This window comes from Micropterus dolomieu, linkage group LG03 (assembly GCF_021292245.1).
Source record: "Micropterus dolomieu isolate WLL.071019.BEF.003 ecotype Adirondacks linkage group LG03, ASM2129224v1, whole genome shotgun sequence".
NCBI lineage: Eukaryota > Metazoa > Chordata > Actinopteri > Centrarchiformes > Centrarchidae > Micropterus > Micropterus dolomieu.
Genome location: NC_060152.1, coordinates 21981680 through 21994898, shown reverse-complemented (window position 1 = coordinate 21994898; position 13219 = coordinate 21981680). Strand labels below are relative to the sequence as shown.

The 13219-nt window shown below is 44.0% G+C and overlaps 1 long non-coding RNA gene across 1 annotated transcript in view; it reads left to right on the top strand.

The window, feature by feature from the left end:
* Positions 1-13204, top strand: part of LOC123968567 — an 18586-nt gene extending 5382 nt beyond the window's left edge. Inside the window, exons 2-3 of the long non-coding RNA XR_006824489.1 lie at positions 393-397; positions 13194-13204. This is a non-coding gene — a long non-coding RNA (uncharacterized LOC123968567). The remainder of the gene's footprint in view (positions 1-392; positions 398-13193) is intronic.
* The last annotated feature ends 15 nt before the right edge of the window (positions 13205-13219 follow it).

Sequence of the window (13219 nt, the reverse complement as noted above, 5' to 3'; positions counted from 1 at the left end):
TTCTCCTTCCTATGTCACATGCAGGCTTATTAGAATATAAGATAAAATAAGATACAACTTTATTAAACCACCGCCTTCCCCATCTGAGTATCCCCACTCAAGGTTAAGTACCATCTTTGCAAAGCGGTGGCATATTTTTCTCGCAAGCCAATCAGAGCAGACTGGGCTTTTTCAGGATGGGGGCTTTAACGAGACAGGTGCTAAAATGGAGCGTTTCAAAAAGAGGGTAAATACAGATTTACCACGGTTAATGCCTCTCTGGCCATGGCACGTTCTTTGCAGCCACCTCCACGGTCAGAGGCCAGGTTGAACCAGCGGATGGCGTGCTGGTTAATTTCGTTGTCCGATGCGCTGCTAGCAGCTTGGTTCTTCCGTACAGCCTCTGTTAAGAGAGAAAGTCAATTGGTTGATGAGCTGTCATTAACAGACATTTTGAAAATTACCTGTAAGCCAAGCTAATAACCAACTTTTTTGAGAAATGCTTTAGAGGGTTGAAAAAGTACTCAATGCCCATGTTTACTATTGTTGGTGTGGCAGTAGACCTAATTTTCAAGAGGAAGTGATTATGTGAGTAACCGGTGCTGTCATGACTGAGATCTATTTCACCACCGCTATCTAATTATTAAAAAATCATACTTTTTTGGCTTTAAAGTTACATCCCTGATATATTAAAATATACTATTTAAATATTTTATTTTACATAAAAATTAGTTCTCATCTACTAGTCACCTCCACATATAATACGTATACTAAAATACTTACTGATCAACAGAGTTCTTGTTAGCATTTCTTTAAAATATTTCTTTTCCCTTTACTCCTTTCCAATTAATCTGTTTGGCCACTGTGTTTGAGAAAACCATTGAAAGTATATTCCAAGATTGAACAGTAAATACTATTAACAGAATGTTATCTGTGAAAGTTGCTAAAATAAGGATGAAAGAGCACTGTATGCAGATCGGTGGTGAAGTTACTAGTACAGCAGAGCTGACCGGAAGTCAGACAAAATGTAAAAAGTAGTCAAAACACACAAAACATTTTTTACATTTGACAGTTATGTGTAACGTTACCTGTATCTATATAATCATATGAAAAGGACAATAAAAAAATTAAGACCTTTGTAAATAAATGTAAGAGCCTTATTTTGAGAATATTAAATTCAATGAGTTTTTTAATTATTTTAAGACCCAGTGGGTAACGTTACCCTGCATGACAAATGACCCCAGGAGCTCAGCTCTGCTAATGTTACAGGTGTGCACTGCATTGTGATTTTGGAACAAACCCCAGTGGTAGTAATGTTATGTACAAAGCCTGCAACAAACAAATGTGAGGCAAATTAAAAAGATTGAGTAATGCTGATTGTACCACTGCCAGCCATCTCAGTGTACTGATATCATAAACCTCATTGTAATTTTTAACTGTACAATTTGATTAATTGCTGAGAACCATCAGCCTCTAGACAATAACAATTCTTACAGCTCCTCACAGAAATCTGAGGGTAAACACTTGGTAAGCTTAACATAGCACACTATATCCCTCAGAAAACGCCCCAAATAAATATCCAGAATGAATCAGGAACTGCTCCTCAACCATATTACTGCGGTGTGATTTCATACAAAGTCAATGAAAAGACACGGAGAGATGCGATTTCCCGCCCATAGACCTTATTTGTCATAATGAATTTACGTTTTGATTAATGTCAGATGAAAATTCCAACTTCTTTAGATGGCTTTGATTTTTTAAACACTTAACTTACCTATCATAACTTTATAACGTTATGCTTAAATATAGCCAAGATTTGAAAATTAAAGCCAAAAATACTTAAATTAACTTAACTTACCCTATAATCCCGGGCTCTCAGCCAGGGGCGAAGAAAAGATTGAACCTAAAAAGGAGACAGGTGCTGTCAATTGGTGCTGTTGGAAACTAACGTTACAACATCGTTGTAAGTTAACTAACGTTAAACAGCATTAATGTTTTGTGCTAGCTGCACACAAAGTTGCTTATTAATGCTAGGTAGCTTAGCTATCCGTTCTTTCAGTTAATTTAGCTAACCCAGCTAAAAAGCTAACGTTAGCCAATGCTTCTTATTTTAAGAAGTTAAAACCCGGTCAAAACATTCCGATGTTCTGATGTTAACAAGCATTACACCGCTATTAAAAACAATCTCACTAAACTGTTTGACTGTAACATCGTTCAACTTACCGTTATAAACTCATTCCCCAAAGCTTCCAGTCTGAACTGATCCAAAGAAAGAAACAGTTCGCGCGCTCGTTCCGACGGCCCCGGGCCAGAACAAGTACGATTCCGCTGACTGACATCTGGTCCGGTATGAACCGGTTTGAAAGAAAAAAAAAAGAAACAATTCGCGCGCTCGTTCCGACGAGTCCAGGCCAGAATTATTATGATTCCGCCGACTGATGGATGCTCACGCCCACTCCTGAGTGTACACAGACTACATGCGTGCCGTATCTGGAACGGGGCAGTAAAACGGGCGTGACTGTTACACGGATCTGCCGGTTTGGAGGCGGATCCGGCCCAGAGTCAGCTGCTATCTGGGATGCTAGCTCACCGAGTGCTTGTGGGATCCTAAAACACACAAACCGCGTTGTCAACATCTGCTTAACCAAACCAGTGCAGCACTCAGCTGACTAGCTGTGACGGCACAAGCCAAGCTAATGCCAAGGTAACGCTGTTGGGATTTTTGTTGTGGTCATGTTCTTCCTGTTTAAGTCTGTTTTCATGGGTTTGGTTTTAGGTTCTGTGTTTCTGTAAGTTTATTTGATCTTGTCATGGTTTGGGGTTTTGTGTTTCTTGTTTGTTTATTCTTATGTTAATTTACATGTTTAGTTCACTTACTGTCTTGTCTCGTATCTTAGTTTTAGTCCTGCATTTTAGTTATGTGTCTTAGTTCATGTCTTTATATTTATTCCTGGTTCTGTGTTTGTATTATTTTGGTCTTGTCTGCTTTGTGTTCTCTTCTCAGTCAGTTTCCCTGTTAGATTGTAGTTTATTTATATTATTAGTTTCCTGTCTGTTTGCCTTGCTGTTTCACCTGTGCACTCTCTCCCTGCTCTTTTGCCTGTGTATTTAAACCTTCAGTTCTGTTCAGTCTTTGTTGCGTCCTTGTCTATGTTGAGTGCTCCTGCCTGTTCTTTGTTGTATGGATTATTCTGAACTACTCAGTATTTTGGATTTGTTCCCTGTTGGATTACCTTGCCTTTTGTTTTGGGCATCCCTGTGAGTGACTACCTTGTTAAATAAACCAGCAAACTGGTGCGTTCAAGGACACCACATCCCGCTCTGTCCTTTCGATGTCGGACCCCTTGCGCATATGCCAAAGATGTGTTCCCGTGTTTTGTTCACCCTTACACATTTCTTGAAGGGCAACACCGCTGCACACTGACAAGCTGGGTGGACGGCAGTCTGAGATGAGGCTACATGCTTCATACCACCAGTTTTCCTGGCCATCATGGAAGCCAGTCTATCCTCTCGGGAGGAAGTGGATTTCCTGGCCACCGATATCCAGGAACTTCTGCTTAAGCAGGCTGTCTCATCCCTGCCCATACTCCACATACTTTTTAGTCCACAAAAGGATGACAGGCATCTGACCAATCCTGGATCTTAACCCAGCATATTTGACAAAAAGTGTGTCCACATGCTGATGAGCAAGAAACTGTTTAAGCTGGTGCAGCTTGGCAACTGGTTCCCCACCACTGACCTGAAAGATACCTATATTGGGATGGCAGTGGCGCAATGGATAAGACTATCCCTTTGGTGTGCGAGACCCGGGTTCAATCCCCCCACTGTGACCCATCCACCATTGTGTCCCTGAGCAAGACACTTAACCCCTAGTTGCTCCAGAGGCGTGCAAACTCTGACATATATAGCAATTGTAAGTTGCTTTGGATAAAAGCGTCAGTTAAATGTAATTTTCATGTTCAGGTGAAACACTTCTACAGGTGGTCCACAGGCTAAAGCAGGCTACAGCGCTGTCAGTGATGCAGCTATAGGGCAGCAGTCCATCTGGTGGTCCTTCTGGGTTTGCTGCACATTTGACAGCCACAATGTTGGTTCGCCAGCCTGCATCTGAACCTCAAGAGGCAAAATCAATGCATGGTGACCACCACCACCACTGGTGCAGGAGGACCTGGTGTTCTGGGGGTCTCCTCACCATCTTGCAGCAGGGGTGCTGCTCGGCAGGGTGTACTCACTCACGTGTATCAGTATTCATAGATGTGTCTCTGACCAGCCAGGGGAGAGCAGTGTGTGATGTGTGGCCCACCAAGGAGAGCCGATGGGTCCACACACCACCCATCCACAATCCACTCCAGTTTGTGTTTCCAGCACAGAACACCTGCTGTCTCTGAAAGCCCTACACGTCCCAGGCTTGGAGAACAGGGGGTGCTGACCTCACGTCGAGGGCTGGCTCCAAACGAGCGAGTGTTGGTCCCAGGACCACAGAGATTTATGACTCCACTGGGGGGCTGTGGAGACTTGATAGTGAATCCAGACCTGGGGCAGAGCTCTATACTATGGTGAGACTTCAAACAGGGCTTTTTGAAATAATGAACCTGAAAAATATTGTTCCACCCAGAGCTATAGAAGACTGTGACTTTTTGAAGAAATGTATGAGCCTTAAAATCCCTGAGGAAGTGATGCGGAGATTATTCTGTTCCTATGGGCTCAATGTGGATGCGTCATACATGATGGGCCGACCCCCATACTTTTACTAAGTTGCCACTGGATTACCCCGGGAGTGTTACCAGCAGACAGAAAGGTTAAATTATTAGCAAAGGACTTAAATGAGGAGAGCATTACTCTCATGTTAACAATAATGGAGCTACAAGCCATTTCTCATGATGACACTTGTTGGGATCCCTGGAGGACAGAGGCTAGCGCCCAGATGGAGAGTGTTTAACACTAGGACCACCAACATTCTAGCACCCCCTACAGGTGCCGCAACGGCCTGCCAGACCGTCATATGCAGGAAGCAGTTTGTTGGGAGGGATGATGGAGATTTGCCCCATTGTGGTCTATATACAGTATCCCTGACTCTGCTGAAGTATTTTAATTCCTGGTACCATAGGGATTTATAATGCTTCACCCATACCATATAAAATATCCAAATAAAAAAATTTTTTTTTAAAAGAGGGGCAACACACTGTGAATGATCAATCCTCAGGAAAGCAGACAGAAATCTGTCATCAAAGCAGACTTGTTTTCTTAGTCTGACAGCTAGGCATATACTGTATTATACCTATTTATGTTTATGATGACAGCACATTGCGCTATTTCATGTCGTAATTATTTTCTGTTCTATTTTTTATAATGTGGAGGCTATTCATTTACTGCTGCTGCATATCTCCCATCCAAATGGACCACTCTGCTTTACAAAGCCAAACTAAAACTACACTCATATAACTCGCCTATACAAGTTAAATGTTAATAAATGTTTTAAAACACCTGCTTTTATTGACGCTGCTGCAGTCCACCTATTTTACAACGGTGTTATTTTTATGAACAAAATAGCTATTGTTTCTTGGTGTTTGCATTTGACATAAAACAAATATAGCCATAAGTGCTTTACAATAATTGTTCCACCTGGAGATGACATGCAAGCTCGCAGAGACCAGTGTGGTTTGTGCACTGGACCAGACAGCAGCCAGCAGCAGTTGGGCATCACTGTTGAGATTTATTAGGCTACATTACAATTCCTTATTTGTGAAGATGATTTTAGACATTACTTACTGTTTACATCCAGTAACTAGCCTACTATTTACAACATCAAGATCTAGTTGTGTAGTTTTGTAGTGGCTGTTTGTGAAGTGTGCTTTCCAAGTTGCAGGCAGATAGGTCCCGCGAATAAAATAATGGAATACATACACACCCACACGCAAAGTAGAGCAGAGAGGCCACTGGTCACAATCTGTCGTCAAACTGCAAACCTCCTTATCAGCCTAAAGAATCAAGGCCGAGTCAAGCCCATATCCCTCTGTTACAGGCTCCTTAGACCTCCTTTCCAGAAACAACCCCGAACCTAAATCACAGGGACCACCTCCTCAAAGGCAAGGATGAAAACAAAAACATGAACTCCACAAGGGGAGAATATAGGGAAGAATATCAGGCAATGAGTCAGAAACAGCTCCGGTGATGCAAAACCTATGGGTCAGAGGCTTGACCCAACAGACCGGGTCAAGAGATGCTTAGAAAAAACATCTGGGTAGATAAACTTACAAATTTTGCTGTTTCACAGTTGGGAAAGGATCTCTATCGAATGGACTTCACAATAGACATCACTGGCCAAGAGACCGGGGAAGAGGAATTTGAAACCCTAGCAAATAGGGACACTACAGATCTAAAAGAAGAAGAAAGAAAGGGAGTAGTGGGCCTTAAAGGACCTCAGAACTTAGCTAAAGTAGAAGATTTGGCCTGCCAAAAAAACAGTTCCCTTAAAGTGATACTAATAACAATAGAGTACTTCTTGCGATACCTTGCGTAAAATGCCCCCTGTTGAAGTCAAGTAGTTGGTTGGTATTATTAGTTTTATTGTGTTACATGGACAAGCATGGTGATCTATTTTCTTTTCTTTTTTATTGTTTGGAATGACTGTTAATATTATAAAAAATATCAGGAAATTGTATCAGATCGCTCCTTATCCTACTTACGCTATCCTCACGGGTAGTATCAAGAGAAGCAAGCATCACAAGCAGCTCCTTTTTGCAAGTTAAAAGGTAACATACATTGAGATGGGGCCCAAAAGAGGGTACCTATTACACTGAAACAACAAGAAACATTTCAGAAACTAAAAAAACATATCTTGGACAATGCCTCTGAGCTGGAGATGCAGAGAATGGACGTTCCATTAGATGTTTTCTTAACCCTGACTGAAAAGGTGGTGGATTAGAAGCTCGCAACCGCAGGGAAAAGAAACCACAGTCTGGGACTTTATGTTAGGATGAGACACGGAGGTGGAAACAGAAACTAACTGAAAACACTTCTGGCAGAAAGTGATCAGGCAGAAATCTCACCACAAATCTACAGAGATGTTAACTTCAGCACCACTGATAAAGTGCAGCTCACAGTCCCAAACAGAGCAAGGTTGGCTTCAGTTTTTAGATGTTTATATTGCAAAACTCTTACCAGCTATGTTACCACTCAGTCACAAACTGGCTATAACTCACAGTGCAAAAATAGAGTCGGTCTGCTGCACAGTCACACCTGACACCGCAATGTGTACTATGATGCAGAAATATTTCACTATCCACAAATGTGTATTTTTACATTTGTGTTGTGTAAAATCATATCCACAAAAACACAAGGTGATTTGTACATGTGAAATGGGTTTCGCACATTTGTGGATCACTTCCTATGAATTTGTAGGTCACGTTACATTTATAACTTCCTTTTTACATATTTGTGGAATTATGTCCAATGTGTACTGCGGAAATCTGTAAAAAATATATACACAAATATCTCACTACCCAAAACATGTATATTTACATGTTTGTTCTGTAAAATCATATCCACAAAAATATAGTGTGATTTGCAAATATACACAATTGAGTCTGTACACACATATTTTAATTTCATATACAAAGAGTTATTTATACATTTGTGGATCCATTTCCACACATAAAACAGTTTTTGCACATTTGCCGATCACTTCTTTGAGTGTAAATGCTTAGATGAAAATTAATAATATATTATAGAAAGGACTTTTACGTGATGATTGCAGATCTTTAAATGCATTGGATATAAAATCAGAAAATAAATAGTTTTTTATGAAATATGAAATGTGTTTCTATGAAGTTGCTGAGTCTGCTAAAAGAGAAAACGACAATTGTTAGGGTAATAAGATGCAAAGGAAGAACTGGAATCAGTTGTAAAGGTCAATGGCTGTGTCAGTCAGAGAACAGGATACCAGAGTGCACACAAAAACAGTTTGTTCACCTAACACCTGTGAGGCAGTTGACTACATGTGTGGGGGTGGATCGTTGTATGTGCATGGAAAACACCATGGACAGCTGTCAACCGATATCACAATAGAAGTCTGTTTGCTCATGATCTGTTTTATTATGCCTATAAAGCCTGAATGTATTACCTTAGGCTAGAATGCCTGAATGTATTACCTGAATGTACTGTCTTAAAAAGATTTTTTAAGAATACATAGGAACCATTAATGAACAAGTAATGATCACTTTGACAAGTGTATTGCTTATGACTAGGGCTGTCCCTGACTAAGGATTTACATAGTCGAATCAGAATCGTCAAGTCCTGTCTATAGTCGACTGTCGAATCATGTGTGTTTTTGATGATTGCAAGCGGGGGGGGGGACATTGTGGCTCTGCTTTAATCTTGAGAAGCTGCAGAGCTGCAGTCTCTATTCATTCAACTTACACTGTAAATTTCCATCTAAACTGAGGCTTCTGAAGACCCCTTTCTCTCATCGCTTCGCTTAAACGGGTAGTTAGAGCGGAGGACAGTGTGAGCACAGTAGTTAAAGAATCTCTGGACATTTGGAAGGGGGAAAACCACTAAAAAACAATGGGGAATGTGTCTAGTCTACTAAAGTATGTCAAAAAGAGATACATCATGTATAGGATGAGAGTTAGGGGACTTAGAGAGGGGGCAGGACTGGGGAAAAAATAAATAAATAAATAACAATCAGGCAAGTGTGCAGGTCAGATCAGAATCGACATATCCCTTTTACGTACGGCAAAGTGATAATAAAGTTACTCTTCCGACCAGTAAAATACCAGTATTAGACAAGGAGCAAACATGTATCAGCCATATGTTCACAGTGCGGACAAATACGTTGCATACTATACTGCCCAAGAGGGTGGAGATTTACCAGGATACAGCGGACTCAGTTCTCAGTACAGAACAGGGTTAGGGGGTATTTTTAGGGGACTGTTTAGACTTGCATTCCCCTTACACAAGAAAGGATTTACATTTTTTGCCCCTCAAGACAACGGCTAAAAACATAGCAACGTTATTACTAACATCATGAATTGTGACAAGAGGCAGCAAGAGATGTCGGGAATAGCAGCCATGGCCCCCCGACCACTAAAACGCCCTCCTGGGAAAAGAGGGAGTTCCCAACCAAAGAGGCGTCGAATTCCCACCTCTAGCAGTGATATCTGACTGCTCCCCTTGAATTTTTCATACCAGCATGCACAGAGGACTATCTGAATCTAAACAATACATTTCTGCACACACGTGTGAAAATCACCAAAGCTAACGGGGGAAACCTGGATCAAGCAGACGAAGTAGGCTTTATCAACTATCCTGGATGTACAATATTTTCACAGGTTATCACTGGGGGACCGACTCATAACACAGTCATCAAACATATATCCTTACAGGGGTATAATAGAAATACCTTTTGAACTATGGAAAGGACGCTCTGCAGACACAGTTTGGATCCGGACTATTTCATACGGATACCGCAGGCCATATGGAAGATGCAACGGCTGGAGAACGTAATGCGGGTCTAATTAAAAGAATGTCAATCCATTCACATTTAACCATTATGATATAGAGTTTTTATGTTTATACGTTGACGGCCAACAATATCCTTCAAAACCCTTTCAACCCAACTTTGCAAAGGGTAATGCCATTAGGGCATATCATCAATTTTACTCGGCAACAGGAAAGTATCTTAAAAACAATGCTATGGCCATAACCCATGATGAATATTGTAATGGATATAGTCTGTTTTGTTTTAACCTGAGCCCTGATGAAGGATGCGGTGATCACATGTTCCTCATTAAAAATGGTGACGTTAGATTAGAGGCTCGTTTTAGAAACCTGCTTCAACGTACCACAAATGCGGTTATTTACGCCACATATGATTCTATAATTGAGATAACATCAAGAAGACAGGTTCTCATAGATTATTTTAACAACGGTAGTATGAATACGACAGAACTGTCAAAAGTTCTTGATAAGCTGGTAAAGCAAAGTATCTTTCTAGGAGTATTTGCTAGTGATCAGCTTCCTAAAACAGTTATTAAAAAGAGACCCGTCATGCTGGTGGGAAACACAGACCCCTCTTATCTGGGAGGACAACACTGGGTTGCTATCTATATTGACAAGCAGGGTGTGGGGTCATTCTTTGACAGTTCTCAACTGTAATTGTAAGCCCACACAGCATTCTGCTAGACAAGTGCAAGACGTGGGTTCTGTAGTATGCGGACAGCAATGTGTGTTTTTTCATCATCATATGAATAGAGGGTTATCTTATAACAATGTAATGTCTAAATATAGTAATAAACTGTCATGCAGTGATTTTATGGTGTGCAAATTTGGGGAAAAAAATACACCTCTCAGTTGCATGCGGACAAAATAATTATGCAGGATGTAAACAATGTGCCCGAGTATCAGATTCTTTTAATGTGTATAACAATATTAGACGCTGTGTGTGTGAACCATTTTCAAAATGATTAATAACATGAATTGTGTACAACAAACTTGTTATTATCCTGGTGATATAAAGAAAAAGACTCAAATGATGAAGTCATATTTCTATGTATTTACTTAAAATCCAATACCGATATACAATTAAAAAAAAAGTTATCCAATCACTCAAACACATTTTAGGTCATAAACTCATAAATGTTGATTTGGCACAACTGATAAAGGTGTATTCAATATAGCCAACAATTGCAGATATTCATTCAACCTGTAGGTCTCTGGCTGTCGGACACGTTGTGAGAGGCAGTCACACCTCTTATTAAATCATACATGAGACCCTTTAACAACATTACCATTAAACACAAACTCCCCACGCTCAGTCCATGAAGATATGTTTTTTGAGGAGTACATTTTATCCAATATGTGCTGAACTTTATTCTTGCTGTTTTTGGCATGTTTTTTAAAATTTCTTCAAAAACAAAGTCTCTTCCTTCTTCACTCTTCTGATTTGAAGAGCGAAAATCCTCAGCGACCGGCACTGACAAAGTGAGTGTTGTGGTGTGGGGACAGAGTGGACCCAAACGCAACACTCGAGATGAACAGGTTTTATTGAAGGGAAAAAAGGGGTTGAGGGAGTGGAGGTGAGGTAGAGGCGGATGTCGGGGAAACGCGGGCACGGGGAACCGAGAAGACTGAGACAAGGGAGCCGGGGGCACTGGGGACCAAAGGAACTAAAGGAGGCACGGGGAGGAGCCGGGAGGACGTCGTGGAAGAGGTACGTGGGGAAAGGGCAGGGTGGCGAGCCCAGCTGACGGAACGGAGGTCAGGGTTAGACATGGGGAAAACAAAGTACAAGAAAACAGTGATGACACAGATTACTCAGGCTAGAGCGATGAGGTGGCACCAGGTTAGGAGCAACGACGATTAAGCAGGGGTTCACTGGAGAACCGGGGTAGAAGTACTGTCAGAGATGAGGCTGATTGCTGGCAGGTGTGGCAGGCAGAGGAGGAGGAGGCTTACGAGGTGCAGGTGCGGGTCGTTGGCTGGGCTCAGGAGCCGAGGGAGAGCACACACAGGGGGAGAGGAGGAGACACAGGCAGGCAGGTCAAAACACAAGGGAAAAACAGAATCACAAGAAAGAAAGGAGAAATAGACAGGATACTCGCCACCACCACAACAGGGCCCCCTCCTCAACGGCCGCCTCCAGGCGGGCCTTCCAGTTGGACGGGAAGGGCTCAGCAGACGTCCGTCAGGGGGGAGTTGCACTAGGATCCGGCTGGCGGGGGTCTAGGGTCCAAAACGGGACACAGGGGACTTAGAGAGGGGGCAGGACTGGGGGAAAAAAAATAATAAAAAAAATAAAAATCAGGCGAGTGTGCAGGGCAGAACTGAGGGAACAGGGCCAGACAGGGTGCCTGAGGGCAGAGCAGCGGGACCAGGGAGTTCAGGCGGGCGTCCCGAGGGCAGGACAGAGAGGGAGCAGGAGAGTTCAGGCGGGCGGCTCGAGGGCGGAGTAGGGGAACCAGGGAATTCAGGTGGGTGGCCCGAAGGCGGGACCGAGAGGGGGCGAGGAGCCTCGGACGGACGTCCCAAAAGCAAGGCAGAGAGGGAACGTGGGACCTCAGGTGGACGGCCCGGAGGCTACGCAGAGAGGGAACCAGGGAGGTCAGGAGGTCGAGAGCCTGACCTAAGGTCCACAGAGGGCCGAGCAGAGGGTCAACGGCGAGGACCGGAGGCCCCAGGAGGCCGTCCACGAGGCCCGTGGAGAAGAAGTAACCTCTCCAGAGGTCGGGCTAAGGGGCAACTGGGATGAGGGTGAGACCTCTCCAGAGGCTGGGGGTGAGGGCGAGACCTCTCCAGAGGCCGGGGAGTAGGGCTGAAGGCCGGCAGCGAGACAGCAGTAGGGGGAATCAGGGAAGGGGCTGCTGGGCTGAGGGCCAGCGCCGAAGCAGGAGCAGGGGGAACCAGAGACGGGGTTGGAGGGTTGGGGACCATGGACAGGGAACAAGGAGGTGGCGAGGTCTGGGCCGCGGGCTGGACGACGTCCTTGGTGCGACAGGCTGGGGGCTGGTGGCGCTAGTGGGCTGGGGATCAGGACCAGACTGGGGGCTAGCCGGTCAGGGATCAGGAGGGACAGACAGGAGGCTAGCGGCGCTAGCAGGCAGAGGACCAAGAGGGACAGGCAGGAGGCCAGCAGCGCTAGCAGGCAGAGGACCAGGCCGGGGGCTCAGCCGGGGACTAGCGGCACTAGCAGAACAGGGTGTGGAGCATGGCGTGGACACGGGGTGGAGATCAGGCAAAAGACCAGCAGGCCTCATGTAGAGCCCAGCCCAAGGAGCACAGGAGGAATTAAGGGATTTAGACAGGGCTCTTTTGAGGAGTTCCAGCTTCTGAATCAACCCCGCCGCACCTGGCACCTCCCAAAACCAGGGCTCCTGGGGTAGGGTCCGTTCAATTGAAAGCACTAACAGCAGCCTCTTGCGACAGTCCTCAGTCAGGTCAAGCTCCAGAAACAATCTGTGCACGGCCGCTATCACCCTTTTCATCTCAAAACAATGATCACACAGATTACTCAGGCTAGAGCGATGAGGTTGCACCAGGTTAGGAGCAACGATGATCAAGCAGGGGTTGACTGGAGAACCGGGGTAGAAGTACTGTCAGAGATAAGGCTGATTGCTGGCAGGTGTGGCAGGCAGAGGAGGAGGCTTACGAGGTGCAGGTGCGGGTCGTTGGCTGGGCTCAGGAGCGGAGCGAGAGAGGGATAGCACACACAGAAGGAGAGGAGGAGACACAGGCAGGCAGG